Here is a 21,004-nt window from a genome sequence, read left to right as displayed (position 1 = left end):
CACATAATCGAATAACGGTTATTTGAATATTTCGGTTATTTGCATAAAATTCTGCGGTCCCGATTTTTTCCTTCTTTATCTTTGTTTTTCAACTCCGTGTATTTGCATAGACTTTTACATGACCTCCGGTTATTTGAATAAAATATTTTGGAAATTCTAAAAATAAAATCGAATATTTTTCAATTTTGCAATATATTTTTAGCGAAATTCGCTGATATATGTTTCAAGATACTTCGCTTTTACTAGAAATCATTATGGTGACAGATTAACGTTATCGTATGACTTGTTATTTTATGCATGAATCTGCAAAGGTATTCGACGCTGTTACTATTTACATCAGCAGCAGTTGGTCATAAGTTTAGTATAATCACTGACTCAAACATCTAATCAAAGCATTTGCACTTTCAAAAATGTTTATTTATTAACGTAACGTACCTTAGTTCGCGATCGGTTGGAGAAACCATGCTTCCTTACAACAATCGCCATTCATGAGTAGTCTCGTTCAACCAGAGTTTTGTTGACTAGCACAGACATGTGCGAATCAAGCGTCTCGTTGAACGAGACTCAAAAGCATGCAAAGTCGGCGAGCAATGACTACCGCATGTTTCGTACAGTATGTAGGATACAAAAGATACTCGCTACGTTGTTTCATTGCTACTTGAATATGCATTGATTTCTGAATTGTTATCAAGCTATTCGCCGTATAGATCAACAATACAGGGAGAATTCTCAAAACACATTTAGGTCCAGTGAACGCATGGCTTCATCACCTGCCGCCATTTTCGAATTCTTACACATGTGTAAAAAAAACACTAGTTGATCGGCACTTTGAAGTTTCATCACGATCGTAAGTTCATTTTGCCAGGCAAATGTACGTAAATTTGTTTATTATTTAGGTTCAGAATTGTAGACACAAATTCAATCCTGTTTAGTTATTGCATTTGATATCGATCGTTTAGCTGTTTCTCAAATATTCAATTGTCGATCTAACGTAAACAAGAATCTAATATTGGGATATTTTTTGTTATTAAACAATTAAAACCGATTTACAACTTCGAAAATAATTACTTGTTGTTCGTTTTAGTGTAAATAATTTACGTATTTATCAAGGAAACGAAACGATATCTATTTGCCTGTTCACATACATATGTGTGAGGTCAAACGAAGGTGCAAAATGTCATCTCCGCCTATTCGAATACTCCGGTTATTTGCATATTTTCTTCTGGAAAATGACTTATTCAAATAAGCGGAATCCTCTGTAGTGATAACAAGCATTGTTTACGGACGGACGGACGACGGATGACGGACGATGGACGCAGGGCGATTTGAATAGCCCACCATCTGATGATGGTGGACTAAAAAGTTCATTGACGAAAATTTGGTCATGTGACTCCGTGGCGATCCAGATTTGGTTGATTAGTCGTACGTGTGAAAGTCACGTCAAAACAGCGGGTTAGCAGTCTGGATTTAAACGATGTTACAGAAGATGATATGGGAACGGAATTCGGGGCTTATTTGGGATACAATATGCTTGTTTAGTTAATAAATCTATTCTTATTTAGGCTTATATTATCTAAGGCATGTGTCATATGGATACCAAAACATGGCGGACATTTTCAGTAGTCAGTAGTGAGACAATATAGACTTTGTCTAGTTGCCTTCAGTTCAAGTGATTAATCGATTAGTAATCGATTACATGTGACCGAATAATTGAATACAAAAATTACTAATCGTTTCAGCCCTATCTATTTATGACCCATGATATTAATCGACGTAAGCTTAGAGATTTGCCAGTCAGTATTTACCTGGGAGTACTATCTGGCACTGGTAGGGGTTGGATGACCTGACTAAGGTATCGAGACTTGAGGATCTGTTTAACAGGTAGTCTCTTGTCGCACACTGGGAACAGTTGACTGTACAGCAACTCCATCACAGTACCTTCCTGTAAGGAACAGTCAATATCTAAAATATACTACTGACAGACATCTTCCCATGATTTGTTTGTATATTCCTCTCTCTCTCTCTCTCTCTCTCCATTATGCAGTATTAAGCTTGCATTGACTCTAATTCCCTTACCCCCATCCAATCATTGATCAAGCTGAACGTTAATATCTTACAGTGTTTAAAATATAGCACTGTAAGTTAAAATGAAATCAGAAGAACTGGCAGATTTTTTTTTTAATTTAATGATATATAGATCACTAACTTCATCCTCCATAATCAATGCAAAATTTGAAAGGACACCTTAGTTTGTAGTAATTTCAGGGTTATACAAATTGAAACAAAACTGTTATTCAGTTCATGAAAAATGGCAACACCAACTTTAAAGATACACAAAAAATGAGAAACCATCAGACTACCTTCCTAGATTGTGGAGGAATTAGCAGACAATACGTACCAGTCGCATACTCATGAGTTTTGGAGATCCATCATGTTGTAACTCAACCGAGCCCTGGGGATTGTGTAACTGTAAACCATAAAATTATCAATTATATTAGTTATGCAAGTCATTATTATCAGAATGCAGGAAGGCTATAAATTATATTTTAGAATGCCATGAATACATGTACTCCTACAAAGTACACTCTGTAAGAATGCTTTCTAGTTTAATGATTGCTATTGTACAAGTGTATGATGAATGTTATCATCATTTACTCATGCACCCCTGAAAGGAGGAGTGTCAATTTGGCCCTCTGGTGGCCATGACTGATAAGCATTATTTTTTGTTTATAGATACCCAGGAGTTAGGACATCATGATATGACGTATGAATATAACTTAGTATCACTGTGACCTTTTTTTTGACACTTAAGTTATATTTTCCAAAATCCTTAAATTTTAACATGTAAATGCATTATAATTCATAAACAAGAGGCCCATGAGCCTTAACGGTCACCGGAGTTCAGATACAGAATGAAACAAGGACATGCATATAAACACTATATACCATATTTTCCCTATTAAGAGCGCCTCCTCTAATAAGGGCGCCCCCACGTTTTTTGCTGAAAAAATCCAACTAATTTCATACAATTTTTGTGCCAGATTGTGACGATTTGTCTTTGCAGACGCTAAAAAAATACTGTTTCACATCAATCTGATGCTTAACAGATATCAGATCAGCTTTTATAAGCACTAAATTTATTGCATTGGACAACTTAGGACATCTTTGCCAAGTGTTTACACATAGAAACAGCGAAAACGCCATTTTCAAAATAAAAAGTGTCACTTGAATGCCCCACACACGTGTATGGATGAAGACTAACTGGCAACAATATTTTAGCGATGTCTATATAGGTTTTATGATTACTTACTGTTTATCTATGATAAAGGTTCCTAAATAACAGGAATGTTATCATTTCTAAGCATTTTATTGTGTGCTCTTGTCGGTAATTCCCATCTGCCACAAAACGAAAGTAGCGATCGAAAGCACCGTCCGTCATTTTGTGTTCGCATGGTAAACAAACAGGCTAGCATGAAATGCCAAAATTCCGTGAAACAGACATATTTAACCAATGTTTGATAATTCTGGTGCATACATTTCTTCATAATTATGTAATTTCAACACTTATTTGACTTAAAAACGTAAGTTGGTTATAGTAAGTTTCAGAAAAATACGAAACTAAAAGCAAGATGACTATAGTTTGTTTCAGAAAAAACATCTAAAAATGGTGTCAAATTACGGCGCCCCCTTTGGCCATTTACCCGCGCCTGGCGCCCTCATTAGGGAAAATACGGTATTTGAATTGCCCATCAGGCCCTTATAGTCAGTCAGTGATTTTATAAATTTGACATTTTAATCTATGAAGATTATTTGGTTCCATCAAATCTCTGAATTCAGGAGAAAGATTTTGGAAATGTTATCCATTTTAACCCCTTTTGGCTCCACACCTCTGGCCCCTGGGGGTCAGCCAGGACCAATATGGATATGATGTTAAAATGTTATCTCAGGCTAATAATTCTAACCCAGATTGACTAATTTCCTATGAAAACTAAGCAAATAATGTTCCTAAACTATAGTAAACTTGACCCCCTCCCCAGGGGGAAACGTGAGACCCCAGGGTCATATAATTCACAATTTTCATAAAACACCTTAAGACCTGTCCATCTATGAAGAGTATTTGATTCTACAATTTCCAGTATTTAAGAAGAAGATTTTTAAATTTTTAGCCTATTTGCCCTTTTTGGCCCTGCCCCTCTGCCCCAAGGGGGTTGACCAGGACCAATATAGATATGATATTAAAATGTTATCTCAGGCTAATAATTCTAAACAAGTTTGACTCATTTCCTATGAAAATTGAGCAAAAAATGCTCATAAATGTGTTTTCCCTATATCAACTATAGTAAACTTGACCCCCTCCCCAGGGGGAACCATGAGACCCCAGGGTAATATAATTCACAATTTTTGTAAAGGACCTCAAGACCTTTCCATCTATGAAGAGTATGTGATTCTACCATTTCCAGAATTTCAGAAGAAGATTTTTGAAGTTATAACCTATTTGACCCCGCCCCTAATACCCCCGGGGGACAGTCATGGAAAATTGGTTACCGTATTTTTGCGCGTATAGTGCGCATCCGTGTAAAGTGCGCAGGTACGTTTTTGAGTTTCATTTTGGAAAAAAAAAATTCACAAAAAACAAGAGGCCCATGGGCCTTAACGGTCATCTGACTCATGGCACAAAACAACAAAGTCACAGTATAAAGTATTGGTTAACGATTAATATAAACAATACAAGGAACTCCTTAGTTGAATATGTAAGTTTCTGAAAAAGGTAAATGTCATTTGTTGAACAAACTTGGTAGCCCTTCATCCAAATATGGTCGAAACCCATTCAAGGATTAATATAAGGAGGAGTCAGATTTTAAAGCCAAATTTCAGCAAAGCTCCCATTTTGGACCTCGGTCATACTATCCCCATGGGTCTTACCTCGGTCCTTTATAAAATATGATTGTCCTTACCTAAAGTTCCCCCTTCTGAATCAATTAAAACCACTATAGACCAATTTTCATTAAGATCGGAGACTGAAACCTTAAAACAGGAAGTGGGCCAGCGGCCATCTTGGAATACCAAAATCTTTAAGAAATTTTTTGCATGTTGTTCGGCATCAATTAAAACCCCTATAGACCAGTTTTCATTGAGATCGGAGACTGAAACCTTAAAACAGGAAGTGGGACAGCGACTATCTTGGAATACCAAAATCTTTACGAAAATGTTTGCATGTTGTTCGGCATCAATTAAAACCCCTATAGACCAATTTTCATTGAGATCGGAGACTGAAACCTTAAAACAGGAAGTGAGCCAGCTAAAATTAAGAAAATTTGCCCTTTTGTGGCCCCACCCCTCAGTTCCTAGGGTTCAGACCAGACTCATTTATATAAAATATAATTGTGTTTCCCCAATGATGCTTCACACCAAATATGGATAAAATTCATCCAAGGATGGAGGAGGAGTAGGATTTTAAAGCTAAAATTAAGAAAATTTGCCCTTTGGGGGCCCCACCCTTCAGCCCCTAGGGGTTGGACCACGCTCATTTATATAAAATATGATTGTCCATCCCAAATGATGTTTCACACCAAATATGGATGAAATCCATCCAAGGATGAAGGAGGAGTAGGTTTTTAAAGCTAAAATTAAGAAAATTTGCCCTTTTGGGGCCCCACCATTCAGCCCCTAGGGGTCGGACCAAGCTCATTTATATAAAATATGATTGTCCTTCATCAATAATGTTTCACACCAAATATGGATGAAATCCATCCAAGGATAAAGGAGGAGTAGGATTTTAAAGCTAAAATAAGAAAATTTGCCCTTTTGGGGCCCCACCCCTCAGCCCCTAGAGGTCGGACCAGGCTCATTTATATAAAATATGATTGTCCTTCCCCAATGATGTTTTCAAACCAAATATGGATGAAATCCATCCAAGGATGAAGGAGGAGTAGGATTTTAAAGCTAAAATTAAGAAAATTTGCCCTTTTGTGGCCCCGCCCCTCTGACCCTAGGGGTCGGACCAGGCTCATTGATATAAAAATATGATTGTCCTTCCCTAATGAAGTTTCACACCAAATATGGATGAAATCCATCCAAGGATGAAGGAGGAGTAGGATTTTAAAGCTAAAATTAAGAAAATTTGCCCTTTTGAGGCCCTGCCCCTCTGACCCTAGGGGGTCGGACCAAGCTCATTTATATAAAATATGATTGTCCTTCCCCAATGAAGTTTCACACCAAATATGGATGAAATCCATCCAAGGATGAAGGAGGAGTAGGATTTTAAAGCTTAAAATAAGAAAATTTGCCCTTTTGGTGCCCCACCCCTCAGCCCCTAGGGGTCGGACCAGGCTCATTTATATAAAATATGATTGTCCTTCCCTAATGATGCTTCAAACCAAATATGGATGAAATCCATCCAAGGATGAAGGAGGAGTAGGCTTTTGTATAAATAGTCTTACGCACGACGCACGGCGCACGGCGGACGGCGCACGGCCCACGGCGCACGACGACGGACGAAACATGATGACAATAGGTCATCCTGACCTTCGGTCAGATGATCTAAAAATCTGTTTTTGTATCTTCGTTCAAAACATTTTGCATTTCCTCCAACCACTCTTGAAGAATAAAATCAAACGGTTCATATTGTTTATCAGTGCTTAAAACAACCTTCTGTTCATTAACATTATCTGGCGTGGGGAGTTTGACACGATGATTGACACTTTGTTTACACAACGGCAGGCCTAGTTAGCTTGTGAATTGCCGATGACACTATAATGAGGATCTCAACAACGATGTTTTTACAATCAAATAATTAATCATACCTTGTGTAATTCCAAGTGGTATCAATCATGTCTATTGTGTACCTGATAGGCATTCAGATTAAATCATTGTCCAAGATATTAGCTGGAAAGCCGACTGAGTAGGCTAATCAACCACAGGTGGCCGCCATATTTGAGAACTTACTGCACACTTCCGTATTCTCAACAAGGACAGATCCCCCGCCAATGGATATCAAAGCTGAAGTAAGTTTGATTGTGGAGACTTGTGTATGAAAATACATTGGCGATAATTTTCCCGTTTTTTTTTTTTAATATTTTACTCCACGCAGTATTAAATTCAAGGTCTGTGTTGTCTAATGTCTTAAGATACATATATCATTCAAATTTGACCGCAGTTTTAAATTTGTATTTTCTTTCATCCACCAAATAACACTGCCACAAATATAATCCAAATGTTTTTCTTTCTTTTCTGGTAAGGGCAGATACAGCAAGGTGAATAGTTTTATGAATGGGAAGCATATAGGTGAAAAACTATTAACTTGTTTATAACTAGTACAATGACAGTGTCATAAAGGGCCTAAAAAGAATGTGTCTATGAAGTTTCGTGGAAATATCTCTGCTGGTTTTAGAGTTATGCTCCGGAAATGAACCTGCTACAAAAATATGATATTTTCATCAATGTTTCTATGGTTACAGAAAAAAGCATAAAAAGTGAAAACCTAAAAATAGCAAAAGGCACTACTAGACCATAAGAATAATGTGTCTATGAAGTTTCATGGAAATATCTCTGCCGGTTTTAGAGTTGTGCTCCGGAAACCATTCTTACACAAAAATCTGCCATTTTCAGCAAAGTTTCCATGGTTACAGAAACAAGAGATCCCGGAGGGATCTTGGCGCCCACCAAAGAATGATCTATGTCTGACAACAGAAAGAGGGATCTTTTCCCTGCTTTTCAAACTTTTACTACATACTATATATGAACCTTGAGAAAGATCCTTTCAGTACTTTCTGAGATATGTAGCAGTAACAAACTTCAATTATCAAAATTCAAGATGGCTACCTGTCGATCATCTTGCTGACCGATCTGTCCCAAAATGCAATATGCACAACTAGGGTCGTAGGGGAACCTACATATGAAATTTGAGAAAGATTCCTTCAGTACTTTCTGGGAAATAGTGTTAACAAACTTTAACTATCAAAATCCAAGATGGCCGCCGGTCGGCTATCTTGTTGACCGATCACTCCCAAAATGCAATATGCACAACTAGGGTTCAAGGGGAACATGCATATGAAATTTGAGAGAGATCCCTTCAGTACTTTCTGAGAAATAGCGGTAACAAACTTTAACTATCAAAATCCAAGATGGCCGTCAGTCGGTCGGCCATCTTGTTGACTGATTGGTCCCAAAATGCAATATGCACAACTAGGGCCCTAGGGGAACCTATATATGAAATTTGAGAAAGATCCCTTCAGTACTTTCTGGAAATAGCGGTAACAAACTTTAACTATCAAAATCCAAGATGGCCGCCGGTCGGTCATCATTGTTGACCGATTGGTCCCAAAATGCAATATGCACAACTAGGGCCCTAGGGAAACCTACATATTATATTTGAGAAAGATCCCTTAAGTACTTTCTGAGAAATAGCGGTAACAAACTTTAACTATCAAAATCCAAGATGGCCGCCAGTCGGCCATCTTGTTGACTGATTGGTCCCAAAATGCAATATGCACAACTAGGGCCCTAGGAGAACCAACATATGAAATTTGAGAAAGATCCCTTCAAAACTTTCTGAGAAATAGCGGTAACAAACTTTAACTATCAAAATCCAAGATGGCCGCCGGTCGGCCATCTTGTTGACCGATTGGTCCCAAAATGCAATATGCACAACTAGGGCCCTAGGGAAACCTACATATGAAATTTGAGAAAGATCCCTTCAAAACTTTCTGAGAAATAGCGGTAACAAACTTTAACTATCAAAATCCAAGCTGGCCGCCAGTCGGCCATCTTGTTGACCGATTGGTCCCAAAATGCAATATGCACAACTAGGGCCCTAGGGGAACCTACATGTGAAATTTGAGAAAGATCCCTTCACAACTTTCTGAGAAATAGCGGTAACAAACTTTAACTATCAAAATCCAAGATGGCCGCCAGTCGGCCATCTTGTTGACCGATTGGTCCAAAAATGCAATATGCACAACTAGGGCCCTAGGGGAACCTACATGTGAAATTTGAGAAAGATCCCTTCTGTACTTTCTGAGAAATAGCGTTAACAAGAATTGTTAACGGACGGACGGACGGAAGGACGGACGGAAGGACGGACGGACCACGGACGAAAGGCGATTTGAATAGCCCACCATCTGATGATGGTGGGCTAAAAAGTACAAAAAGTGAAAACCTTAAAATAGCAAAAGGCACTACTAGACCATAAGACTAATGTGCCTATGGAGTTCCGTGCATATATCTCAACTGGTTTTCCAGTTATGCTGCGGAAACAAACCTGGTACAAAAATGATATTTTCAGTAATGTTTCCATGGTTACAGAAAAAGTGCAAAAAATGAAAGCCTAAAAATAGCAAAAGGCATTACTAGACCATAAGAATAATGTGTCTATGAAGTTTCATGGAAATATCTCTGCTGGTTTTAGAGTTGTGCTCCGGAAACGATTCTTACACAAAAATCTGCCATTTTCAGCAATGTTTCCATGGTTACAGAAAAAAGTACAAAAAGTGAAAACCTTAAAATAGCAAAAGGCACTACTAGACCATAAGACCAATGTGTCTATGAAGTTTCGCGGAAATATCTCTTCTGGTTTTAGAGTTATGCTCCGGAAACGAACCTGGTACAAAAATATGATATTTTCAGCAATGTTTCCATGGTTACGGAAAAAATGCAAAAAATGAAAACCTAAAAATAGCAAAAGGCACTACTAGACCATATGACCAATGTGTGTATGAAGTTTCGTGCAAATATCTCTACTGGTTTTAGAGTTATGCTCCGGAAACCATTCGTACGGACGGACAGACGGATGGACGGACGGACTGACGGAACCTATTTGTGTATCCCCCGCGAACTTCATTGGGCGGGGGATAATTATTTGAATTAGTATTGAAATCAGAATGAGATCTTACAGAACCATTTCAATAAATGGTAATAAGAGTAAATTTTACAGTCATACCATCATTTATAGTGCCGATTGGTCAGTGTTAATGTAAGAAGGTTTTATTTTCATATTTAATTTGCTGGCTCTGCATGTGGCCATTACACTCGCTTCCGTAAACATTTGCAAGTTCAAAAGTTTTTCACATACTGGAGAAACATATTTATAAGGTAATCTGTTTAATGTGACAGATTAATTACACACTTATACATCGTTTCAAGCTCCAGACTATATTCATTTAGCCATTTAGATTTGGAGATAGCTTAATTACTGAAGATTCACGATCGTCTTACTGAAGATTCATGATCGTAACATGTGTCCAGTCATGAACACATGTGCTCCCAAAACGAACTTGCAAGGAATTAAAGATAGAAATTTCAAGTGATGTTTTCCTTTTATATTGAATATATGCATTGATCATTGACTTAAAGATCCAAGTATTAAATCATAACCATATCACGACAAAATGTTACTGCACACTTTATCTAGGACCTGCTGGCCATGCCTTGTACCTGCGTATAGTGCGCACACCAACTTTTCACTTGATAATTTATGAAAAAAAGTGCGCACTATACGCGCAAAAATACGGTAATAGGATTCAATGGCCATCTCATACTGATAATTCTGACAATATTTGACTTATTTCCTATTACAAATGATCAAATAATACTCAAAAATGTGTTTTCCCTATATAAACTATAGTAAACTTAACCCCCTCCCCACGGGGGAAACCTGAGACCCCAGGGTCATATAATTCACAATATTTGTAAAGGACCTTAGGACCTTTCTATCTATGAAGAGTATTTAATTCCACCACATCTGTGAGTGGAGAAGAAGATTTTTGAAATTTTAGTCAATTTTACCCCTTTTGGCCCCTCCCATAGCTCCCTGGGGGTGGGGACCATATAATTCACAATTTTGATTGACCTTATGCCTTAGAAGGTTTGTGCAAAATTTCATTGAAATTGCTTCAGCAGTTTTGGAGAAGAAGTCGAAAATGTAAATTGTTTACGGACATACGACGGACGACGGACAAAAGGCAATAAGAATAGGTCACTTGAGACTTTGTGTCAGATGACCTGAAAATAATTCAAATATATAATTTGAATCAAACAAAACGGGATGTCCTAACCCCCAGGTATCTGTAAACAAAAAATAATGCTTATCGACATGGCCACCAGAGGGCCCAAATTGACACCCATCCTTTCATAATGGACTGGTCTAGTCTTTGATTTAGAAGAGACTAAATGTGTCTTCAGGTGTGAATAAGCTAAGTCTAACTACACAAAACCTATACAGGTTATTTATCAATTATTTATCTATAGTATTTCCTTCAAAACAAAATTCACATATAACTATAATAGACAATGAACTACAGTAAGAAAACAACACTTACCCAGAGCAGAAGTAGACCATGGTTGTACAAGTCACAGGAAGTGGAAGCTTGGGGTGTCAGACCTTGCTGGGTGAAGGTCACCATTTCTATTGGCACAAAGGTCAAGCCATTCTCCGTGACATACCTTTTCCTTACACGATCCAACTATAACCAAGGACAACATGATGCTGTAAATGTTTTACCGACACACTCTACTCAAAATTTGTGTCTCAGATGCTGTTGATATCTAGACCAGAACACGATAAATTTAATCAAATATAAGTTACATGTACATGGAGATTCCTGAACTGACAGAGAAGACAAGAAAGCATTGCAGAGTTTTGCCTCTAACTAGAATGTAAGAAGTTGTAAGTCTAATGATTTCATTCCTGCTCTCATATATCATTTAAAATGAGAGGGGAAAATGTTGCAAACCAGACTGGGAACTAAAACCCAGGAACTCCAAACACTAGTCTGATGCTCTACCAATTGAGCTATCTGGTCACTGATGTTCAACCTTGTCCAGTTCTGCTATGCATGTAACAGATATGTTACGCATTATCAAGGGAAAGTGTTCCCAATTATGACATCATCTGGGAAAAAACTCATTTCACCAATGAAGACAAATGCCTTATGCATAGAATCAAGTACTTTACATGTACTGGTTTTAAAAGTATTATAATTTTAGCGCCTTTCGAACTGGTGTCATTGCACTAATTCATTCTAAGCATCAGAGTTGCTATTCTGTTCAAGACAACTATATCAAGATTAAGCCAACTGTGTTCAAGACAACTATATCAAGATTAAGCCCCCTAAAAATTGGAGTTATGATTTTTGTGCATTATTAGGTCTGTTGTCCCAACGACTACCCTTTTCTTCATTATCTATAGTAACTTGTACTGTAACTTCTCATTATAGCTTGTACTTAACAATGATAGTAAAAAGCTATAAAGACAAGTACAGTACAAGTTGCTATAGAAGATGAGGACAAGTGCAGTCTTTGGGACAACAGACCTAATAACACAAAAATCACCTTAAAATAGAATCAATTTAATAATATTACTGTCTTACATCCCACATTACTTAACCTTTTACTAGAATAAAGGTGCCACATATCTTACCACTGATCTTGAGAAGTCTGGAGGGAGTAAGATGGAAGAGCCGTCAGGTTTGACACCAATATTGGATGGGTTTACCTCCCCATGAACAAAGCCTTTGCTATGTAGATGCAACAGGGCCCTAGTTATGCCATCAAATACCTTCTGTTTAGTCTACAAGGGAAATGTGATATTTCTAAGTTGTTAAATAATGAACTGGAAGAAGCTAATATAATTAAATCAACCATCAATCAATATTCCTTAATTCAAAGACAACAGGAGCATATTTCAGGTGAAAACTAGAAATATGTCTGTTAGACATTAAGTGCTCGCTAACTACTTCCTAATCTTAATTTCCAGTATGAAATAATCCTCGGCAACAGGTGTCCCCGTGTACATAGCACTTTCGCTCATTATCTTTGGGACTATTGCAAGGAGATGGTTTACACCCTTGGTGTATTGTAATAGATACATTCCTTTACTTCATCAGAACTTTAAATGTGAAATACCTTTGAACTTTGTTAAGTGTGTTCTTTGTTACATAGAAGCGTGTTTATTATTATATACATTGTAGATATTGATACGATAGACTCAAGACTTGATTCGCTGTTCAAAATAGTCGTCCGCTAGAACACTGTCTAGTCTCTGTGCACATGGTGACTCACCTGTGCCACGCTTGAACGCCTTTCTGGGGTACATTAGATCTAGAGCTCAGACACCCAGACTGATATTTTATATTGTCTTTTTTTTTTGTTTCAATCGTATGATAATGCCCTTCACAATGCGTCTATATTTATCGACTATTTGAACCTTTTTAATACATCATCGGTGAGGTGCATGAATTTCTTGAGCCATACAAGCGTTTGTATGTGTATACGCTTCCAGTTCCATAATCCTTTATCGACTATTTAAACCTTAATGCACATTGGTGTACAAAATCGGCGAGGTGCTTGAATATATAGAGAGATGCAAGCGTTTTTATGATTATACGCTTCCAGTTCCAAACGTATTTTTGTGATAAGTGTTTAATCCAGGTACGTTCTTGATTACTGACAATTGCATATGTAAATCGTTGCAAAAGAGTTAATATTTAATTATGTTTATGTAATCATAAGCTGTGTATGTAACCATAAGCCAAAGACCAACAGAATATAGTTATTCAATAAGTAGATCTCACTTCCGGTATTTCATGCGCACTAGGCATAACGGATGTACACAGACTCTACACACGACAAGGAAAACAATAGGGCGAGCGTACTCTGCTCGCCCTAAAAAACCGTAATTTCTGAATCTTATATACATGTTCTTATAATCATGCCTTCCAAAAGACCTAAAATATTAAGGCTCAAAAATTTAGATTTTGTTTTCAATTCACTCATATAGAAGCTTACTTTAGATGGATATCAGTCTGCCACTTTAAGTACTAGTCTGATGCCACGTTTAATAATTTTACGGCCAGACGAGTGCAAGTTGTAATGAACTAGCCTGATTGGACTAGTGGCTCTTCATCCAATTAAAATTTGGAAATACTATATTTTTCAACACACTTTGAGTGCTTTCTGTATGGGATTATTTCTGTCCAAATGCATGAATTTATGAGAATTTACTTTCTCAAATATATACAGACTGTAATATGGGTCAACAATCGTAAACAGTCCATGACTGAAGTGTTGAAGAAAAACTGCTGTATATTTAATTTGGACTAATGATAAAATAGTCAGACTAGTAAAATCTTTGAGTTTACTTTTCCAAATGACCAACAGCAAAAAAAAATTAATGTCACAGACTGTGATATCACTTACCAGGTCAGACATTGGTCCTTTCCTCATCAGGTCTGGCAGCAGTTGTAACTCATCCCATTCCATTTGAATATATGCTGATCTCTCATTCTTTAAACAATAGCAACATAATATTCAGTGAAGTGATTCATGGAACCATCTACTTTAGAACAGAACTTTTTACTAAAACATTCTACCACTTCAATTGTTTTTAATCATACATTCATTGAAATTTTAAATCTTAATCAACTATGTTTGAGACAAGTGATGCCATTTCCCATATAATTTTTCAATATTGATGTCCAATTAATCATTTCCTGCTTAAACACGAGACATACTGACAAAATTTCACTAACCTTTGAGAAGAAAATTCCATCTAGTTTCATCAGAAAATCACAATTGCTGGCAACATCGGCATAGGCAATAATATATTGGACAAACTCTTCTTTGTTGACATGATCATCATCATTGATATGGAGTTCCTAAAAGAAAGCATTTACTTTAGACCAAACAACTTGAGCAACAAATTTGATCCTAACAAGAGTAACTATTTCAAGGTCAGTTTAAACTATTTGATTTAAACTTTGAAAGCTTAACAAAAGTCAACTTCTCTTAGCTAAGGAAATGTCATAGGATACATTAAAAACAAAAGCCATATCAAACTAATGTGTGGAAATATCAAAATTTTGAAGATAACTTTTCATCCTTTAACTTAACTACAATGTAAACTGACCTGAACATAGACAGGCTTGTTTGCGAACTCGCTTGAATACATGCCAGTTCTTTGCGTCTTCTTCAGGGTATAGTGCTCAATGTCACGACCAAGTTTTACCAGCCCACCGTATCCCTATAACATATCATTCAGAAATGCAAATGAGAAAGACAAATTAGAAACACATCCCCATATCCCTATAAGCGTCCTTCTCCATTGTTGGTAGCTCAATCTCATCTACCTCGATATTAAATGCAAAAGATGAAAAATTTGTAGATTTCTTGTACCAGAATTCTTTTGCAAATTGATTTATGACTTACTTTCTGCAATAATTTTGAGGAAAAGCTAGTCTCGGTTCTTTTAAGCACCCCCTTATTTTTTCAGTCAAATACAGAATATCTAATTTGTATTCCAACAGCCCAACACTTGTGTTCATCTAAATAAAGTTGATCCATAAAGCTTTTTTCCCACATAAAACATGAAGAATAGTTTATGTTCCTTAAACATGTATATAAATTGTTGCATGTAATTAATTTCGTGCAGATTACCAGGTAACAAAGAAAGCAGACCTAAATACATGTATCATTAAGGTCATTTCATATCAAAACAATGCTCATACTTTTTGCATGCACAATACCTATCCCATCTTCAATTTGCCACTTCTAATTAAAATTCCTATCCATCTTCATTTTTTTCAAACGGGTTGTCCTTACAAAACCCAAAGTGATGATTTACATGCAAAACCAATTTCAACAATTTTTACATGGCAATGTAATAAATCCACTTTTACATGGCAACATATCAAGAAGCTGTGAGCAATTGTTGCTATCTTGAATTTTGGTTAAAAAAGAAACATCTTGAAAATTTGTTTTAAACCTCTCTTGAGAAAGTCTGTGAAGTTCATAATTATTCTCACTTATTGGATGGCCTGTTTGCCAAATTGCAACATTTCAACAATAAACAAAGAGTGTTTTTTAACATCCTATAATGACTAATTGTTCTTAAATTTTCTAGGTTGTATAAGGCCAAGTCAACCCATTTTTTGCTATAATATCAATCCATCCTTAGTTTTTCACAAACGTACGGGCAGACAGAGAGACAGAGAAACAAACAGATTACATATTCATATGTAAATGCCCAAATTTTTAACGAAATGGAATGTTGTCCCAAAATTCAACTAATATAGAATTCGAAAGTTCTTATCAAAAACACAAAGAAACTAAAAAAAAAATCATCATTCAAACAAATAAACAAAAAATGGCAACTAAGAACAAAATGTCATTAAACTTAATAGCAGAAAACAAAACAAAACATCCATCTGAACTGAGCTTATTATAAACACACACCAGTTGTATATCAATGCCAATGTCTTGATGTTGCAGGCTCAACTCTGGAAAGTGTTCGTCTGCATTGACAGCTAAGCTGGCCTGATAAAGTAAGAAACACAAAAATCACACTAAACATACCTTGTTATTATTCATTTGTTGGTAACTCTCTAAGTCAATGGAGTATTACCCGTGTCAAAATAAACTTCAACATGAGTGTGCATATGTAACATTATCTTAAACATGGGAAATAACTCTAAGGACAGGTAAGATTAGTTTTACCCGATTATGTTCTATTAATAGTATTTGAAACCTTCATACCTGGGCAACATGACTTCATTGCAAACGACCAGTTTTAATGATATTTGATATTCCTTTCCCAATTATTGATGGTGGAAATTTTAAATTAGATATGCCACACTGGCATTCTACAAATTAACTATCCAAAGTTTTGAAATGAATTTGATGTTGAATAATATTCACAATGTTCATCTCATGCCACAAAGAGAAATGATTTTCTCGCACTACAAGATTTCCAGATGTGGATGTGCCTGCATTATGAGGTAGCAAGTAGAGGTAATTTTTCTATACTAAATTTAGTAGCAATAATTTCAAACTTTAATATTTTGACATGAAAAGCTACCTATAGCAAGTAATTTCAGCATGAAAGGATGATATGTATGAAATTTGAGCTTAATTCTAACCAATATTCAACAGTCAGGACTTATGCTGTGTATTATCACGACCAAAACCCATCAAAATTTTCAACCAGATGATTTATATTCTTTCAATTAAGGAAGGCCGAAAGGAAGCCGTGATAAACTATCATATTAACACCTGTAACAAATTCATTGCTAACGAGGTGGTTTAATTTGTACCTTTCTATGAAAAGGTAGTTTTCTAAACTAAGTGGCAAATTTTTTAATGCTTAGTGAGAGAAAACTAAGTTTAAATGTATATTTAGTATGTTACACACGTTTGATAGTCTACAAACCAATAAGTCATCCATGGAAATCAATTCCTTATGAAGCTTGGATTTCAGCTCAGTCACTTCTAGCTGTATCTCAGCCATCTCTTCTGCTGTGCCATCACCACTCTGTAAACCAATCAGATAGTTTATCAATGAACTACCATCATGCTGTACAACAATGTGACATCATATAGGATCTTAGTGTGTTCATTTCACATCAAACCAGTTTATCAATGAACCACCATCATGCTGTACAACAATGTGACATCATATAGGATCTTAGTGTGTTCATTTCACATCAAACCAATCAGACAGTTTATCAATGAACTACCATCATGCTGTACAACAATGTCACATCATATAGGATCTTAGTGTGTTCATTTCACATCAAACCAGTTTATCAATGAACCACCATCATGCTGTACAACAATGTCTCATCATATAGGATCTTAGTGTGTTCATTTCACATCAAACCAATCAGACAGTTTATCAATGAAATACCATCATGCTGTACAACAATGTCACATCATATAGGATCTTAGTGTGTTCATTTCACATAGTTTATCAATGAACTACCATCATGCTGTACAACAATGTGACATCATATAGGATCTTAGTGTGTTCATTTCACATCAAACCAATCAGATAGTTTATCAATGAACTAACATCATGCTGTACAACATTGTGACATCATATAGGATCTCAGTGTGTTCATTTCACATCAAACCAATCAGACAGTTTATCAATGAACCACCATCATGCTGTACAACAATGTCACATCATATAGGATCTTAGTGTGTTCATTTCACATCAAACCAGTTTATCAATGAACTACCATCATGCTGTACAACAATGTGACATCATATAGGATCTTAGTGTGTTCATTTCACATCAAACCAATCAGATAGTTTATCAATGAACTACCATCATGCTGTACAACATTGTGACATCATATAGGATCTTAGTGTGGTCATTTCACATCAAACCAATCAGACAGTTTATCAATGAAATACCATCATGCTGTACAACAATGTCACATCATATAGGATGTTAGTATGTTCATTTCACATCAAACCAATCAGACAGTTTATCAATGAACTACCATCATGCTGTACAACAATGTCACATCATATAGGATCTTAGTGTGTTCAATTCACATCAAATTATGGAACTTTTCTTGATGTTTAAATTTTTGCTTTTGCCAACATATATCAACACCAACATAATGAAATTTCATAAATTATTTCCAACAATAAATTCAAAATGCATCATCAATGCTGTTATATTATGTAATATTTATTTTCAATGTAATAATTATTTCATTCCATCATCAGACAACAGAAAATCTGTGTTTGTTTTCACTACTTAGCAATAATTTATATCCAAGACCAAACGGTTGCGACTAATAATATGAACAAAAGAATGTAAACTAGGCTCCAATTTCTTGAACAAACTTAAGTCAAATCCGAACTTCAGTCAGAAATTTTAAAATAAGTTACATAAGGAGAAAAACTTAAGTCTTCACTTTTGTTTCGAGAAATCGGGGCAAGAACTGTTGCCAGAGTGGACGACCAAAACACCCTGCTGCACAAATTTAGTAATAACTCCATTAATAGGGGACATTGCAGAAACTTATACAGTTTACTTAACTCCCCTTTATGTCAGGGTTTTGTGAACCAAATTTTATTAAAATCTGTCAAGTAGTTTAGGAGGATTTCGCCTAACAAAGTTGTGTACAGAAAAACTGACGGATGGATAGATAACCCGATTCCAGTATAACTCCCCCCCCCCCCCTCCCCCACGCACACCTCTCTTAACTTCTTTGTGGGAGGTATATTTATAGTTGTACAGGGCTTAACTATATCTGATGTCAATGATTCAGCATAAACAGACCTAACTTTGTCGCACAACTTTACCTCCTCAAGATCCTGTCTGTCAGCTTCTTTGTGACGAAGTTTAGACTTGAGGCTTCTCTGATTGCCTTCCTTCTGTCTGTGATGTTTTCCAGATTTGGTCTCGCCTCCAGCCATGGTTCCAATAGATGACTTCAAATTTTGTAAAGTCAGAAGCAACTCCTTTCAAATTTTCCAGTGTTTTCATTTCCCCTCTTAGTTCTTTCAATATCGCAGCTATAATTGTGGCAACCATGTTGGCATCAGAACTATGTTCCTGAAAGTGACATACAGTGCTCCAGTTAAGTCGAGTTCATTGGTAAAATACCCAATAAAATCTATCAAATACCTCAAGAAATTGTATGAATGATTACTGATTACCCCAACAAATACTTGTATTACACAACCCAAGAGTCTGCATCAACTGTGCTATAGTTTCAGAAAGATAATTGCACAATTGCTACTGCAGTAGCATGTGATCAATTACTTTACACTGTAACCACATAACTTTTTCCAACATATCTCTTTGGGTTTACACAGAAGACAGAGTTGTAGACCTCCTTTTTCAAAAATGCGAGTACAATACACACTTCTCTAAAAATTATCGGGAGCACTGGACATAATACAAAGTGCACCTAGCTACAAGATGATTTTATATAGAACCTATCCTCTTTATTGTATAAGCCTTAATAATAATTTTTCCAACTTTGCCTAAATTTCAAGGTTTTTTCCCAGAAAACTTCTGCTAAAGATTCTTTTGGTTAGAAATGCAGTTACTGGCCTGTCGTCTTTCAGAAAATTTCACTTTAATATGCTTTTTGAGTTAAAAGCCTAAAGGCTGTCATCAAGGTTTTATTTCAACAACTACTGCAAGTAAGTGTTTTCTTCAGCATAGCTTCTCTTCCAGCTATGATGCTTATATACAACACCAACTGTTTTCATATAACAGTCGAGACAAATAACTATTGTTACATTTGTCTAAACAGACAACAGATATATACCTAAACTGTAACTTACTTTTAAAAATTAATACAAACCATCAGTAGTTATATTCAGAAATTTGTTTCACCTTCAATCGCATATCAAATTGCTCACAAATTATGAGACTTACTGTATAATTACTAGTACATGTATTCGCAGCAGTTTTAATTTTGGTAAATTTGCGTGTTCCCCAAAATTCAAATTTTTTTACACCTACACCTAGCAAAATTTCCCAAGTATCATTACTTTCACTATCTCATTGGTCATGTGAATGGCTTTTAAAGGCTGAAACGGTGTTTTGCTAAAAATAAATGCACACAAATAAGTTGCAAACTGTAAATTGCTAAAATTTACACCTGTAAAATTTGACAACACAGTAATGTCAGTTAATCAAAATTTCAAGAAATTTTTACTTTTGCCAGTACACCCTAAGAAAGAGCTTACAAGATCAGTGATGACGAGCTCCTGTTGTAACGCCTGGCTATAGGATCTCAGGAGATTATCCAAATCAACCACAGAGTTGGTATCCTCTATTGGCATTTCCAATGACATCAGCTGCAGAATAAAAATGAAGTAAATGTGTTAATGAGACATATATATACATGATTAAACATCAGTTATTGTTCAAATAATGGGTATGGTTTATGCTCTGTCAGTGGTGGAGCATCTTTAACTTCATATTATCACCCACGGCAACGCAAGGACATATCCTCTAAATTAATACCGTATTTTCCGGACAATAAGTCGCACCTGTGTACAAGCCGCAGAGGCCTTTTTTTACGATTTTTTCAGGTTTTGTACACGCATAAGACGCACCGTTACATAAGCCGCAACCAAAAGTTAGGCCCATGCACCCACGCAACCCTCTGTGTATACGATCGATCTCTAATGAAGTACGGTAATGCTTATCAATCGATTAGAATCACGAAAACTGTCTGTAAACTTGTTCTGTAAA

At 36.2% G+C, this 21,004-nt stretch overlaps 1 pseudogene; it reads right to left on the bottom strand.

Annotated features, from left to right (window-relative positions):
* Positions 1–21,004, bottom strand: part of LOC138324335 (serine/threonine-protein kinase 31-like) — a 43,811-nt pseudogene that overhangs the window by 22,647 nt on the left and 160 nt on the right.

The sequence above is a fragment of the Argopecten irradians genome, chromosome 5 (genome assembly GCF_041381155.1).
Source record: "Argopecten irradians isolate NY chromosome 5, Ai_NY, whole genome shotgun sequence".
Classification (NCBI taxonomy): domain Eukaryota; kingdom Metazoa; phylum Mollusca; class Bivalvia; order Pectinida; family Pectinidae; genus Argopecten; species Argopecten irradians.
Note: the sequence above shows the minus strand (reverse complement) of the source record. Positions and strands in the feature narration are given on the sequence as shown.